The 16,676-nt window shown below is 51.9% G+C and overlaps 1 long non-coding RNA gene across 2 annotated transcripts in view; it reads right to left on the minus strand.

Annotated features, from left to right (window-relative positions):
• LOC138994058 (uncharacterized) overlaps positions 1-16,676 on the minus strand; it is a 38,943-nt gene that overhangs the window by 17,727 nt on the left and 4,540 nt on the right. For both annotated transcript variants that reach the window (XR_011468378.1, XR_011468379.1), the window contains exon 3: positions 194-314. This is a non-coding gene — a long non-coding RNA (uncharacterized lncRNA). The remainder of the gene's footprint in view (positions 1-193; positions 315-16,676) is intronic.

The raw sequence follows: 16,676 nt of genomic DNA on the forward strand, positions 1-16,676 counted from the left end.
CTAGGTCCCTGGCTGGGTCTACACTAGTTCAAAGCCGCACAACAGAAAATCTTAGCCCTTACCCAGGGTAAACCTGTCTTTTTCTTAAAAGACAAAATAAGTAGGAAGTCAGAATAACTCTCTGGTTGACCTGCTACTTGAAACAGCGTCTTCTAACTTGGAATCATTTGTTTATTGTCATAATTAAACTTACCGGAAATAGTTGTGAAGTTCCCTTCTTTATCTGGTTCTAGAAGATTGGCGATGACCAGTCTGACTCCAGGAGAATGAAAGGCCCAGGGGGTCTCCTCGGCACCCAGCACCGAGTTCAGCACCTGCTGGATGTGTCATTTATAGAGAGGAGGCCATAATGAGGTCAGACTTGCCTATCAGTGACTTCAGATAATTGTGTCTCAAAGACCACTTTGTGCTGACTTGCTTTCAATACTCCAGGGCAACGCTGTGACTAAAGCTGGGGTGTCCTCCTGAGGGTGCTGTCCCTGAAAGGGAATCGTAGCAGTGAGAGTGAGTCTGGCCCAGGCCTGAGGCCGTGCCATGGGCTGGAGTCCTCAGGGCCTCCCAGGACTTCCTGGCACTGCCCTCTGTGGAAAGGGCAGGATAGAGAAAGCAAGTGGGGTTTCTCCTTACAGAGCTTTCCAATTGGTAAAGGAGGAATGGAAGAACTAGGATATCATCATTTTTATGTGACTCACAAATCCCAAGTGAATGATGACTACTAGTATCACCAAAATATAGACAACCAGACATTATATGCCTCATGATAGGAGTGCATGCCACGGCCTGGGGAGAATTCTTGCCCCACAATCTAACTTGTGTCTGACCCAAATTAGATGTCATCACCAACTTATAGGAAATGCAGGGGATCCAAGACACAACCAATAAACTCAGGATGTGGGGAACTCAACGACAAACCATCTAGTTTTTTCAATAAATAAATTGCAAGGAAAAGATATAAAAGAAATAGAAGGAGGAACTATAGATTACAGTTTAAAATAGATTTAATGGACCTATCCATCAATTGCAGTGCATGGATCTTGTTAGGACACACACACACACACACACACACACGTACCCCAATTGGTGGAATTTGGAAATTGACTGAATATTTCATGATGATATGGCATTATCATTTATTTCCAATATGTAATGTGATATTGTGAATATGTTTTCTAAGATAGTCCTTATCTTTTAAAAATATGTACTAAAATACAGATAAGAAAGGAAGTGAGAGGAAGGAGGGAGGAGAGTGGGTTATCTTTGAAGTGAACTTGTGTTATAGAATTTCTGACATAGAGAATTGAGAAGAGAGGGCCCTGGTGCATTTTACGCAAAACTTGGCCACAAACTTGAAAACCTCTGAGGCATAAGACCTGACACGCCCACTCATGGGCCAAGCATCAAAGGCGAGGAGTTGGGGTCTGAAAGCTACCCATGACCATCTCTGTGAGTCTGATTTTGGGAAGGATATAAATGGAAAAATTCATTTTCTAAGCGTTAGTATTATGACCACCTCTGCCAGAGTTCATTTATTCCATAAAGCAAAGGATGCCGGGACTGTAGAAAACACAGCCCTGTTTCAGCGGAGAGAAAAGTGAAAGCACGAATCTCATTCCAAAGAAGGACCCACTGGGCCACCCCGCAGCAGAGGGAGCCTTGTCCGGGACGGAGAGGATGAGCTCAGCCACTATTTACTGAACTCTTAGCCCGCTCTCGGCACGTCCTGCCTCACGTCACTGGTGTAACAGCTCCGCGATGACACCATGGGGCTATCACCCTGCTTTCCAGCCGAGAAGAAACCAGAGCACAGTGTAACTTGCTCAAGGCCAAAGTGGCAGAGCTGGGACTCTCTCTAGACCCCACAACTCCTTCCCACTACAAGGCGCTGCCCACTGCGCAGCTGTGGGACACGTGAGAAATGCCTTGAGGAGTGGAGCCAGGGGCCAAGGTGTGTTACTGTGTATGTTCCCCCATGTCCCGCGTGGGTCAGGGTTCAGGATCTGGAAGAGCCACACACAAATGAAAGAGACTAGACAAGAGATAATTTGGAAATATTAGGGGGCCAGGCGGGCAAGCCCAACTCAAGGAGAAGGACTTCTACTGGTGCCCAGGCCTCGTCAGCCTTTTATTCAATTTTGGATACACATCTAGCTCTTAGTCAGGCAGGTAATTGCGGTTAGCAGACAGACTATCTTAAAGGTCAGTAAATATTAGAAGGATTTACTCTGAGACTATTTGATCAGGAAATAACTTGAGTCCCCATTGTCAGGACGACACAATTGGTGCATAACTCTGGCCCTAGCCATGGGTTCAAGGTTCACCAGCATTCCGGGATCCTTGTTTGCACTTCTCTGCTAGTGAAGACAACAGGCAGTCTCCTGCATGTTACCACTTGGCTGATAAGGCACAAAGCACAGGGTTTTTGTCTTTTGTCTTTTGACTGTTTGTGCTACCTTCCTCCAGGCATTCCACTCTAACCCTTCTCTTGCTCAGGCTCAGCCTGCCTGTCTTCTGAGAGTGCTCCTCAGGCCATTGAATCTCTCACAGGAGCCTGGTGATCTTCACTCATTGGTGCTTCTACTGGTTCTTTTGCGCAGGAGCCCATGCATAGGAGGCCCCAAAGGGCGAAAGGTCCCCCCTCTCCCAGCTAACTTCTTTGGGTGGAAGTTAAGTAAAGGGCCATTTTAAATTACTTTTTCTAGAAGGACTCACATTTCCCCTTTATTATTATTATTTATTTTTTTTTACAGAGGAAGGGAGAGGGATAGAGAGTTAGAAACATCGACGAGAGAGAAACATCGATCAGCTGCTTCCTGCACACTCCCTATTGAGTATGTGCCCGCAACCAAGGTACGTGCCCTTGACTGGAATCGAACCTGGGACCCTTGAGTCCGCAGGCCGATGCTCTATCCATTGAGCCAAACCAGTTATGGCTTATTATTATTATTATTATTATTATTATTTTATTTTCCCCACTGTAATCCTTATATTATCCAGAAATCTCTGACTTTCTGAATTCTGTACTGTGACCCCAATCTCTTAGCTATAGATTTCCATTTTTATTATTTTAATAATTTATTAATTACACAAGAAATACATGTTCAAGCACAGGATTAACAGCCACCTGTCAACTATAGGAGGGTGGCCAGCTAGGAGGGCAGGCTCCTTCCTTATTGGGAACAGATGGATCTTGACTGACAATTGGCAGGTGGCCCCTTCTTAAGGACATTGAGGGACGCAGGTCTATAAGAGGAACATGCCCTTAGAGGGGCACAGGCCGCCACCAGCTGGGGGGCGGGGGGCGCCCCACCTTTCTCCACGCCTGGGTCACGGTGACAGCTGAGAGCTTTAATAGAGCGAAGGGCCTTGGAATGTGGGCTGAGGAAGCCGCCCAGAACACGGAGTCTATTTCCACCCGGCCAGTAATCCCACCGCTAAAAACAGAGAGGCCGAGAGGCCCTGTGGCTGCTTGCTGGAGCCCCGCCGGCGATCCGGTTACCCCGCGATGCTGAGACATTCCGGAGGCGCTCAGGGCCCGGCAGCAGCCCCCGGGAGCGGGGCCCAGATGGCCCTGGGTATTTTTAGCTAAGATGTTTCAGCCCTTCCATGGCAGTGAGCAAGGAGCCCCGGCGCCTGGGCATGGGGGGCCTTCTCCATGTTCTCCCTCCTTCAGGAGCCTCGCAGAGATGTGGGGAGCAGGTAATAGGCACCCCAGGCCACCTTGGTCAAGTACCCTGACACCAGCTTGCTGAGAGAAGGGGCAGCTTCAGTAAAGAACATGGACTGCTGTCACCAGCACAAGGCAACCCAGTGACCCAGCAATACAACTAAATGAGACCGAATGTGAAGCTCAAGGACAGTGAAGGAGATATAAATCATAATGATGAAAAACAGAGTCGTGGGAAACTGAGGAATGGGATGGTGACATGCTTTTATAGCCCAAGAGCAAAAGAAAGCCGATTCCTCTAGCAATGAGGACAGTGGTGTGTACACAGCAGGTGCTCAATGAGTGCTTGAACTGGATTCCTAGGAGAAAAAGTGAAGTGGTGGGGGAATCAGGTGCCCTGGAGTAAAACACATGCTTTCTATGCTGATTTTCTGCTCCGCACAGCCTATAGAATAAAAGGCTAATATGAAAGTCGACCAGTGGAACAACTAGTTGCTATGATGTGCACTGACCACCAGGGGGCAGACACTCAACGTAGGAGCTGCCCCCTGTTGGTCAGTGCGCTCCCACGGCCAACCTCCTATGGCCGGCCAACCTTCCATAGTCCTTCCCTGCTGGCCAGCCAGCCCAGATTGCCCCGATCAGGACTGGGTGAGACAGCCCTCATCAGCCCTGATTGCTGGCCAGGCCAAGGAACCCCACCCATGCACAAATTCATGCACCGGGTCTCTAGTCAGTGATAAAAACCGTAATAAGCCAGAAGCCATTCTTCACAAATCTGTGAGCAATCCCAGCCATGAACTTGATTTTCTTGGCTTTCTAAAGCAACGGGTGTGGGCACAGCTGTTCACAATCCCCGGGCTGATAAGCCTGAGGAGGGCATCAGGTATCAGAGGAGGCCCGAGGGGGCAAGGTGCTGCCCTGTGGAGCAGGAGCCTACCAGCTGCTGTGCCCAGCACCAAAGCCCCCACTGGCCCCGGGCTTTCCTGCCTGGAACTCCAGGTCTGGTTTCTTTACACATTTACTGGCTCACCTATCATTTACCGACTGCCTACTACATGCCTGAGAACAGGAAGCAGAAGTCCCCAAGAAAGCTAGACCCGGAAAAGGGAGACAATGCCTGGTTTGAAGTCCCAAGGCTGGGAGTGGGGAGGGCAGGTGGGTGGGTGGAGGGACAGACCTTTCCAAAAAGGGCTCATCCTCAGTCCCGCCCGAGATTAGCATCACAGCAGCTGCTCCTATTTGGGGCCTGGGTCTCTGACCCATGGGCAGCAGGTGTGCAGACCTGAAGAGCAAGGCACAACGTGTGGGTGCTGAGTATGCGGGCATCCTGGCATCATTCCTGGGGGCAAAAGCCAGCCTTTCACAGAATGGTTCTCAGCCAGAAACATAACATTTCCTTCTTCTTTGCTTCCACTGTGGCCATCTGACCCGTCTCCTCTGCACCCCAGGCTACTGGTATGGGATGGGAGCCCCTCTCTGGGTTACAGAAGACAGGGGACATGTTCTGCTCACAGCTCACATTCCGCTCCAGGCTTCTCCTGGAGCAGAGCAGAGTTGGGGAGGCAGAGAGAGGCTGCCCGTGTCTCAGAACCCACCTTAGCATCTGTGCCTGGCTGTGCCGGGGCCAGACACCGCTGGAGGCCCTCCTCTGACGTACAGTATCTACCACCAGGCACAGTTCCCTGAGGCAGCGAAGGCCACCACCTTCACACGTGACGATCCCTGTTGGAAAGTGGATGAAAAGGACACAAGTTTTTACTTTTGAAGTGACTTGCTTTCAGTTCCACAGCAAATCCAGACCATAGCAGGGTCTTATGTGTAGTGTAATCATGTAATCAGTGATCTATACTTATACACTGATTGCATTTGGTGTGGCCACAATTAGTTTCCCATGGCCAAGGGGGCTCGTGCTCACCTTTAAAAAATATTCTTATTGATTTCAGAGAGGAAGGGAGAAGGAGAGAGAGATAGAAACATCAATGATGAGAGAGAATCATGGATCGGCTGCCTCCTGTACGCCCCCTACTGGGGATCGAGCCTGCAACCCGGGCATGTGCCCTGACTGGGAATCGAACCTCGACCTCCCGGGTCATAGGTTGACGCTCACTGAGCCAAGCAGGCCGGGCTTGCTCTCCCCTTTTGAGAGGTTCCCTAGGACAAAGCTGAGTAAGAGCCATTGCCGTTGGGAAGACCAGCACTTCCGCTGGGACCTCGCAGGTTCTGCTGCAGCCAGAGGGAGCCTTACAGACGTGGCTCAGCAGCGTTCTTCCCCTTCCTCCGCGATCCTCCCTGGGAAGGGGTCAGAGGGCAGTACTGGCCAGGCTGCCCCCAAACCCGGATCAGTTCTTTTACTGATGAGGGAGCCCACACTTCTGAACCCCAAACAGCTCCACAGGCCGGTTTCCCATCCTGACTCTGACCCGAGAGCCACTTCTGCCGCCTGAGAGTGAGTGCTGACTGCTGGGCTCCCCGTCCTCCTTCCCTGAAGTTCTGTGCCTGGGAGCCTGACAGTCTGTTCCTTTGGTTTTGTTCTCTGGAACCTGGGGTTGAAGATGGAGATGGGCCTTTTTCGTGGCGTGAGCCGTCTCTGTAAGGGACGATTTACAGCGGTCCCAAGGTGAAAGGTGGTTGGAAGGATTGCTGTTACTCCACGGCACAAGGAAGAGGCCGTTTCCACAGGGGCCCCTCCTCCCTCTCAGGGTCTCCTTGTAGCTGCTGTGGACTTGCAGGCTGGTGATGTGAAGGGGGACCCACATGGTCCACAAGCCCTTTGGCCAGAAGAGCGTGTAGGGTCAAGGCAGCCAAAGTCACCGCCGAATCCGTTCAAATTAGTCCTCAGTTCTGTTCAAAACATCCAGGGATCTCCAGGGTTTTGTCCAGGCACCTCCAGCGCCTCTGCCTCAGGTGAGCACTCATGCCTCAGTGTGACACCCGACAAGCCTGGCTGTTGTCTGCTCCCCCCACCCCTGCCACCTCCACCAGGGCCACCTCTACTTGCTGAAATCCTAACGCACCCCAGATCTGTGGTTCCCTCTGGCCTGCGGGTCAGGCACTGAACCAGCATCTGCACACTAGGGATTGAGATGTTGGTTTTTAACAGGCCCCAGAACCCTCTGGAAGGTTCCTTAGCACTCTTATCACTGGGCCCCCCACTTTCTGATTCTCAGGTTTGGGGTAAAGCCCAAGACTTTACATTCCCAACAAGCTCCCAGGTCCCGCTGCTGCTGGCCGGGGAACCCACTTTGAGAATCACGGCCTTGAAATAATTTCTCAGAATCTTTCCAGTTCCAAGGGCCTTTTTTTCCTTTCTTTAATTCTCTGACTGAAGCCTTTGATGTGTTTTCTTGTTAATCTCCTTGGACACTCACAAACCCCTATTCACTCACCCGAAGGTCCAATATTCTATGAATTAATTAGCAGCATATTATTTATATGCTAAGTTATTTGACACGGATTGTTTGTTCTAAAAGTTTCAAGAACAAGCCACACACTAAGCTGGTGCGGTCACCCCCCCACCACCACACGCGTGGGGCAGGCCTCGCAGGAAGTGCCACTCCAGGACGCTGCGGGAGGAGCCGCCTGGAGCCCCTGCCAGGAGCACGTTTTGTGTCTCCAGAGCTGCTCTCCCGACTAGTCCCGGAGCCAGAGACTTGGTCCCAGAACGCTGGCGAGGGCAGGGGTCACAGAGGGGGTCCGCACCCACCCTCTTATTTCCCAGATGAGGATGCAGAGCACAGGAGGCGGTTTCAAGGTCACCCCACCTACCCATGGCAGCGCTAAAACTAAAGGAATTTCCTGCCTGGGGGACCCAGCCCTCAGGACCGGTTAGAGGCCCCCTCCCCACCTCCCGGCCCATCTGCTCCCCAGTCCCGGCTGCCCCCCCTCAACTGCCACCCAGGAGTATCTCCCAGTGTGGACAACCCCGCTCAGCCTTGGACACCTTTGCCCTCTTTGCTCTGCCTGGCATCTCCCTTCACTCCCTGGCGCCCTGGGCTGCCGCTGGGTGGCACCACTGCTCTGCCGGCCGCGCAGTCCTCAGCCAGAGTTAAAGCAGTGATGCCCGCTGGGGGCCAAGGGGACCCCAGGATCCGGCGAAGCGGGGGGGGGGGGGGGGGGGGGGAGGGGGGAACACACGCTCTCCCTCTGGCTTCGCCTGCTCCTTGGCGGAGAAGCCCAGACAGCGCCACATCAGAGCCGAAGCAAAAGGAAAACCCACTAACACCATCCTGTCTTGTTTAAAACGTTGATATTTTGTTCACCGTGAAGTCATCTGCATTAATTTTAAATGAAAAATACTGTATTGAGATCGTAATATTATCATTACCAAGTTTTCCCCTTAAATTTTGCATCACTTGCCTCACCCCAGCCCCTGCCTGGCCAGAGCAGGGTGGATGGTGCCAGGTGTTCAGAGGCTAATGGAAAGCTATTCCTGCCGCTAGGGGGCCCCTTCTGTCTGAGAGACCCTGCTGCTGGGCTGGGGCAGCCCCCTGCCGGGGACGCGGGGGTGGGGGGCGGGCGGGGGGCCAGGCAGCCCTGTCACTGCAGGACCCAGCTCCTCTCAGGACACGCTCAGCCTCGGGAGCCCCTCAACCTCCCTGTGAACCCAGGTCCCCAAAGACTCCCGAATCCCAGAACCGCCACCGCCCGGCCACAGCAGGAGCCCCGCAATTGGAGGAGCCGGGTCTCCTGCCCCAGCCCTGCCTTCTAGAGTGTTCCATTAGCGTCCTCCCTTGTCCACAGTGTGGCTCCACTGGATTCATTTCAGGGGGCACGAGTGCCCGTGGTCCCTCAGGTACACTGTTTGGGCTCCTGTTTCTTCTCTCCTGCTTTGAGAGGAACCCTTTTCTCTCCTTTCCTTCATGAGCTCGTGTTCTTTACAGCCTCTGGGGCCATCTCTGATGCCCTGGAGTTTCCCTGGACCCAGGCTCCCCTGCAGAGTGCAGCGAAAGGAGAGAAAGACGAACAAGCTGCCCACTGGAGCGACAGGATGGCAGGGCCAAAGCTCTCAACCACTCCCTTAGAGCCCCTGCGAACGCTCAGACAGTCCCAGGCCCAGCCTCGCCCAAGGCCAGTGATCAGAACCTCAGGTGATAGTCTTCCCCCCTCCCCCCACCTGCCCCACCTGCCAGGAATCAGTAGTTTGTAAACCGCCTGGGTGAAAAGTTGTGCAGCCAAGAATGGGAAACCGGGCACCAATGGGCTTGGGCTCCTACCCAGCAGCGCTGCTACCTGCCACCTGCAGGCTGGAGCCAGTACTGCTGTCCACTGGCAGGATGGAGGAGGACAGGTGAGGAGGTGGGGAAGGGGGGAGCTGCACATGGACAGGGGAGACTTTAAGGCTTTCTGCCCACAAATGTTTCCTGAATAAACTCCCCAATGACCTCCAATCTAAGCCCTTCCAAAGACGCGCACCTCCACAGGCCTCCATTTTCATGGGTGGGACCGCCCCCACTGGCTGGCTAGCCAGATGCTTTGACCCGCACCTGACATCTGCCTTGAGAACTCCTCTCCCTGGGCCCTGGGGCTCCACATGAGACACACAGAGAATAAACCCACTCTCCTGGGCCCTCAGCGGCATGAAACCGCTGCCAAGCCCTATGAATCCTGTCTCTTCGGTGAAAGAGCCCAGTTGCTATTTCCTGGCTGTCCTCTTGGGGACATGTTCCACGGGTGATATCCCTTCATCATGGGAGACACCCAGAATTTAGTCTAAACTTTAAAATATAGAGATAAGCCATCAATATTCATTCTTAAAATATATTTGTAGCCCAGTTGATGTGGTTCAATGGTTGAGCATCGACCCACGAACCAGGAGATCACAGTTCGATTACCTATCAGGGCATGTGCCCCGGATGTGGGCTTGATCCCCAGTAGGGGGCATACAGGAGGCAACCGATTGATTATTCTCTTTCATCACTGATGAGTCTATCGCTCTCGCCCTCTCCTTTCTCTTTCTGAAATCAATACAAAGATTTAAATATATATATATATATATATATATATATATATCTGTAAAATATACATTAGAAGTGTCCCTGCCCCTTCATTCCCCCTCAGTCCCACTGTCTGGGTATGGGGTGTGAGTGGGCACCGTTGTGAGCAGGTTAGTTGCACCCAGCACTGAATGTCATATTCTTGCAACAAGAGTGAGATTTCCTCTCTGAGTCTCAGTTTCTTCATCTATAACCCGTAAACAGTTACAGCACCTTTTCCAGAGATTAACAGTATGACACAAATAAAGGGCCAATCACAATGCCTGTCACATTTTAAGTGTTTGCTAAGTGCTAGTTCTTAAATGCTAACTGAATTGTCTCAGGCTATTGGTGGAACTAGGCAGAAGCCTAAAGTACATTAATTTTCCTGATCATTATACTCGCATCACAGACGTATTGGGTTCATGTAGATGAGCAAAATCAGTCCCAAAGTCCCAAGGCTGAGGGCATGTGCTAAGTTGTAAGTTAGAGTCTCCAGCAGGAATCCTAAGCCAATGTGCATTTGATGGAGCTCACCACCAGAGGGCAGTGCGGGGTCACCTATGGCGGGACTGCATCTGTCAAACACAGGGCCATCAAGCACAGCTGCTGTGGAGGCTGCCACAACTCTGGTCACCCTATGTTGAGCCTGGGGTATCCTGCCTGCTGGTCCACCCAGGTCTGAGCTCAGCAGAGTGCCAGGGAGCAGGTCAGCATCTCTGGGGCCCATCTGCAGGTTAGGGCCACCTCAGTGTCCTCACACTGGGCTTCTGTCCTCACTTCCCACCGCAGGGCTTATCCGGGGCTTCTCTCGCTCACCTGCCCCCGGGGCAGATCAACCCTAAATTACAGCATTTTCCACCTGGCTGAGCCCAGGTGTCTTTCTCGGCATCTCATGCCAGACAGTCGCTACCAACTGCTCAGACTCGTCACCTGACCCGGGTCCCGCAGCAGCAGGTACTTCTGAGGGTCTGCTGTGTGCTGGGCACTTTTTTGCTGGCAGCCTGTCCCTGCCCAGCCAGGCCCAGCAAAGGGTTTCCCGACACAGACTGAGTTTTCTGGGGTCTCACAAGTCAGAGCTGTTCTCAGCAAGGTCCCCCAAACTGCTGGGCTTATCCTGACATGAGGGTGGGGGGAGAGCCCTGAAATGTTCAATCCCCACGACACGCTCCGGTCAGACCCTGCCATGCTCCACCAGACAACTTCAGAATGGTGACACCTCTCTCCCCGTGGAAGGGGCTCAACCGCAAACAGCCCTGGGAAGGTCTGAGCCAGACCCGAGGCAGGGCCCCCAGCCAGCCTCTCTCTCACCTCATTCCCACCAAAAGGTAAAGAAAATACTTGCGGAGACTCTACTTCAGGACAGTTCAGACATCAAGTGTCCTCTTCCTGCTAAACACAGAAAATGCTCTTGGACTTGGCAGACACGTGACCTGTTGACTTAAGGGCTGCCGTGCCCCTTGCCTGGAGGTTGGCATTTGAGGATATTTTGATTATGCATCCCTTCAAGGGAAAAAAGGAAAAATGTTTTTTTTAATAATTTTTTTTTACAATGTAATTTTAGAGAAAGGGAAGTCAGTAACATCCTTGCATGAGAGCAACAGACTATTTTGAGAAAGGGGAGAGGAAGCATACAGGAATCAGAGGGTTTTTAATGCCGCTTAGACCAGAGAGCTCATCAAATGCTTGTGGGGGGTTTCTCTCTCAGCTGCAATCTAGCAGACCAGGTCACATGAGATGCTCAAGGCAGCAGCGAGAGAAGGGAGGGTCCCAGTCCCTTTGATCATTTCAGGAGCACGAGAGAAACACACCAGAGATTCAGAGTTGACTTCCATTATGAGCCTTAGTCAAGAGAAGACATGAGAATGCAAGCCTGACCTAGATGATGTACTACTGGTCCAAATGTACTAATGATGGATTGAAGGCGAGTCCAGGGTTGTAAGATGAGGTGTTCAGGAAGCTGCCTCACGGCCTGAGCAGTGAAGAGCTGATGGGCCACAGAATCGAGAGGCCAAGCAGCCGCCCTGCCTCAGTGTTTCTTGAGGTCATCATGTGTACACTCTCAGTAATAAGCCCAAATGATCAAGGAAAGGGAAAATACGCTTTACACTGTTTAAGGAGATAGGAACAAAAGCTCACATCTACACTAATAAAAGACAAAGATGCTAATTGACCATACCTTCGCTACACCCATCAGCCAATCAGAAGAGTATGCAAATTAACCCAACAAAGATGGCCGTTAAATTTGCATACTGCAGGCGGGGCAGCACAGTGTGAGCCGTCACCTGCCCACTGCCATCTTGGCCTCCCGTGTGCGACCCGGGGCGGTGGAGTGGGACAGCACGATCCGCCGCCTGCTCCGCCACCATCCGGGCCTGCCATCTGCGACCCAGGAAGGTGGGGCAGGCACCGCGGGATCGGGCCTGCCATCTGCCACCCGGGGAGCAGACCTAAGTCAGCAGGTGGTTATCTCCCGAGGGGTCCCAGACTGTGAGAGGTCACAGGTCGGGCTGAGGACCCCCTGCCCCCTGCCAGTGCACAAATTTTTGTGCACCAGGCCTCTAGTCCTATATAATAAAAGGGTAATGTGCAAATAGACTAAACAGCAGAACAACCAAACAACCAATCAAAGTGTAATATGTTAATGATATGCTAAGGCTGCTCAACCACTCGCTATGACGTGCACTGACCACCGGGGGCAGATGCTCCAACTGGTAGGTTAGCTTGCTGCTGGCATCCTGCCGATCAGGACTGAGCGAGATGAGTCAGACATGCCTTGGAGCCCTCCCACGGTCCCTCCCTGGCCCAATTGTGCACCAGTGGGGTCCCTCACCCTGGCCTGTGCCCTCTCGCAATCCGGGATCCCTGGGGGGGGGATGTCAGAGAGCTGGTTTCAGCCCGATCTTGCAGGCCACTCCCCTTGGGAGGGTGCCAGACACAGGGCTCATGGTTGGCAAGCACTGTTGTGGCAGCACGAGCCTCTCCTGATCGGGACTTACTGGGCATGAGCCTACAGTAGGCACAATGGGGCTGGGATGAGTGGGAGCTGCAGGTAGGAGCTGCAGGCGGCGTTGGACTGCAGGGTTTGGCTGATCCCTGCAGGCTACCCAGAGGGACCCTACCCGTGCATGAATTTGTGCACCAGGCCTCTAGTCTACACTAATAAAAGAGAAACATGGTAATTGGCGTACGACTGCTACCCTTCCCATTGGCTAATCAGCGTATCCTTATGCAAATTAACTGTCAGCCAAGATGGCGGCCGGCAGCCAGGCAGCTGGAAACGAACATGAGGCTTGCTTGCTTCAGTGAAGGAGAACTCCAACATTCCACGCCTGCCGCTGCCGGCCTCTGAGCTGGCAGTTTGAAACATTCTAACAAATATAGGCCGGGATCTCAGAGCTAAAGTTATACATTGTTTCGATTGTAGAACCGAAACAAACCAGATACCTGCTCTGAGAGCTAGAGCCAGAGCTAAAGCTGGCCCAGAATAAAATAAAAAAAAGGAGCGGTTGGGAGCTTAAAATCAACAACCGCCAGCCTGAAAGCAGCCCTCAGCCCCTCACCCAGACTGGCCAGGTGCCCCAGTGGGGACCCCCACCCTGAAGGGTGTGTGACCAGCTGCAAACAGCCATCATCCCCTCATCCAGGCTGGCAAGGCACCCCAGTGGGACCCCCACCCTGATCCAGGACACCCTTCAGGGCAAACCAGCTGGCCCCCAGGCTTCTATCCTATATAGTAAAAGGGTAATATGCCTCCCAGCACCGGGATCAGCGGAGCCTCGAGGCCTCCTGGCACCAGATCAGTGTGACAGGGGGCAGCGCCCAAACCCCCTGATCGCCCTGCAGCTCTGTGTGTGACAGGGTGCGGCGCCCCAGCTCCCCCCCCCCCCCCCCCCCCCCGCCCCACGGGCCCTGCTCTGTGTGTGACAGGGTAGAGTCATAACCTCTCCATCGGCCCTGCTCTGAGTGTGACAGTGGCTGAGCCCCAACACCCTGATCGGCCCTGCTCTGTGGGTGATAGAGGGTGGCGCCCCAACCCCCCCCCCCCCCACACACACGATCCCTGCTCTGTGTGTGATAGGGTAGAGCCATAACCTCCCCATTGGCCCTGCCCTGAGTGTGACAGGGGGCAGCGCCCCAACCCCCTGATCGGCCCTGCTCTGTGCATGACAGGGGGTGGCACCCCAACCCCCTGATCGACCCTGCTCTGTGCATGACAGGGGGCGGCACCCCAACCCCCTGATTGGCCCTGCTCTGTGCATGACAGGGGGCGGCACCCCAACCCCCTGATCGGCCCTGCTCTGTGCATGACAGGGGGCAGCGCCCAACCCCCTGATGGGCCCTGCTCTGTGCATGACAGGGGGCAGCACCCCAACCCCCTGATCGGCCCTGCTCTGTGCATGACAGGGGGCAGCGCCCAACCCCTTGATTGGCCCTGCTCTGTGCGTGACGGGGTGGCACCGCAACCTCCCCATTGACCCTGCCTTGAGTGTGACAGGGAGCGGTGCCCCAACCCCCCAGTCAGCCCTACCCTGAGCGTGACTGAGGGTGGCATCGCAACCTCCCAATCCGCCCTGCTCTGTGCATGACGGGGGCGGCGCCCCAACTCCCCAATCGGCCCTGGTCTGAGCCTGACCAGGGGCTGCACCTAGGGATTGGGCCTGCCCTCTGCCACCCGGGAGCAGGCCTAAGCCAGCAGGTCGTTATCTCCCGAGGGGTCCCAGACTGCGAGAGGGCACAGGCTGGGCTGAGGGCTCCCCCCCTTTCCAACCCCCGAGTGCACAAATTTTTGTGCACCGGGCCTCTAGTATTATATAATTCTGAGAAATGTCCAGAATAGGCAAATCCACAGACACAGTAACAGATTCGTAGAATGACTGCTTAATGAGAGTTTCTTTTGGGTGTTGAAATGTCTCTTATTAGATTGTGGTGATATTTACATACCTCTGTGAATATATTAATACTACTAAACTTTTAATAGGTTGAGCACTATGTGAAACATATCTCGACAAAGCTGTAAAAAAAGATAGGAAGGTATGTAATGCAACTTATAAATAGTCTATGAGAAATGATTCCAAACTTCAACAATTTAAAGGGGTTAGACTCATTTACCTGGACAATTCAGAGTGTGAAAATTTCATTCTCAGGCAGTGGTGGAAAAATGAGGTGTTCCTAAATAACCAACAGAGTGGGATTCAGTAAAGAGTCTAGAGAAAGAAAGTACAAAATATGCCCTCAATTCACGAGAATTACAGACTCAGACCACGTGATCATTCAGACATAATCTCTTATTTAATGAATGAAGAAGCAATCTAAAGTAGCACAAAGGGTTTTGTAAAAATTATATCTCTTCTACCCCAGTTTATTAGTTTCCTTCCCTAAAGAAATCAGTTTCCAGTTTCTTGTATAACCTTCCATAAATGTTTTATTTGTGTGCAAGTATACACACAGGCACACACACACACACACACACACACACACACACACTCACTTGCCCTTGGTTCAATTAGAACAGCAGTTTTCAACTGGTGTGCTGCAACAATTTTGAAAACAATGCAATACTGACTATTTAGTTAGGGGCCAACTAAATACTGACCTCTTTTCCCTTAGATTGTCAAGTAAAAAAATGACAACAGCCAACACAACAATAGCCATCTGGTGTGAATGAATCAAAATTATACCTCCCCCCCTTTTTTTTGTCAGATCTGCAAAAAAATATAATAAGCCAAGGACTCAGGGGGAGAATTTTAGTAGTTTATGTGCGCCCTGAGATGAAAAAGGTTGAAAATTGCTGAATTAAACTAAAAGTGTAGGAGAAAAAAACATAAATTAATCTTAAGGAAGAGCTTCCTTAATGTGAGAGCAAGTCCTTGGAGTTACTCTAACATTAAAGTAGCTTCCTCTTACTTAAGCACACTCACTAAAATACAGGGGGCAGCCCATGGTGGGGCCTCACACATTCCTGCCTCAAATAGGGAACTGCCCACTGATTGGCATGTGAGTGACTCTCAGTGATGCTCACATAGCTCATCAAATCAGTGGCTACAAAGACTTAGAAACATACCCACAGCTCAGTTTGAACCTGCAGCAGCACAATTACATTCTTTTTAAAGAAAAACACCAGCATCCGTGCAACACAAATCCATCTCTGTTCTCTGGCCTTGGGCTTCTGTGTGGGCTCATTAATTATATTACCAGGGGTGGGAGATGGAGGTGGCACATAGGACTGTGGCTGAGACACAGGGATGGAAGCTCCATTTGCAGGAGTAAAATGAAATACCGGCATCTGCACAGGGAGGTGGCTAGTTCTGTATATTGAGGCTGAGTGTTATCAGGAAAATCCCAGGCAACGTGGTTATTGGGTACATTGGCAGGGAAAAGGTGATGTAATCATGAGTTTCAGCACAAAAATTGGCTTCTAATCAACGGTAACATGAAATATTGGCCAAGCAGATAATATGCAGCTTAACACAGTAACAAGGCTATTACCTTGATATATGATACCAGAATGTGAGAAATACAGTCCCGGTTGCAAAGCCCCCTGGAAGATTCTTTACCCTCCAAGGTATTTTTAGTCCTGGTAACTGTAGATGGTGGACAAAAAGCCCTCAAAATACGGTGGCTCCCAAAGCACAGGGTCAGCAGATGCCATGTCTGTCAGTCCAGCCTGTGAGAAGGACGGGATCAGCTGTGACAGGACAGCTCTCCAGAAGTCACCCATTTTGCACAGCGACTTAGAGTGACCTCGCTGAGGAAATTAAAGTGCCTGTCCCCGTATGTCATTAGCAAGTAGCCTAACTCAACACAAAATAACCCAGCAGTTAGGAACGGTGTGTTGTGGTAACAAGTGTAAGCGGCCCACTGGTGGTCTGCACAGTATTTGAAGGGGAAAGTTTGAGAGTGAGAATCTCCCAATCTGCCACTGGTTGATTGATCCTGGCCCTTGAGGTAAAGGTAGACACAAGGCCATTGGGGCAGCAGATCCTAGGAGAAATAGCACATAAGAACATTCAGCTTTTGTTCTGTGCTCTCCAAGG

This window comes from Myotis yumanensis, unplaced genomic scaffold (assembly GCF_028538775.1).
Source record: "Myotis yumanensis isolate MYYU_CA2020_CCGP unplaced genomic scaffold, mMyoYum1.0.hap1 SCAF_16, whole genome shotgun sequence".
Lineage (NCBI taxonomy): Eukaryota > Metazoa > Chordata > Mammalia > Chiroptera > Vespertilionidae > Myotis > Myotis yumanensis.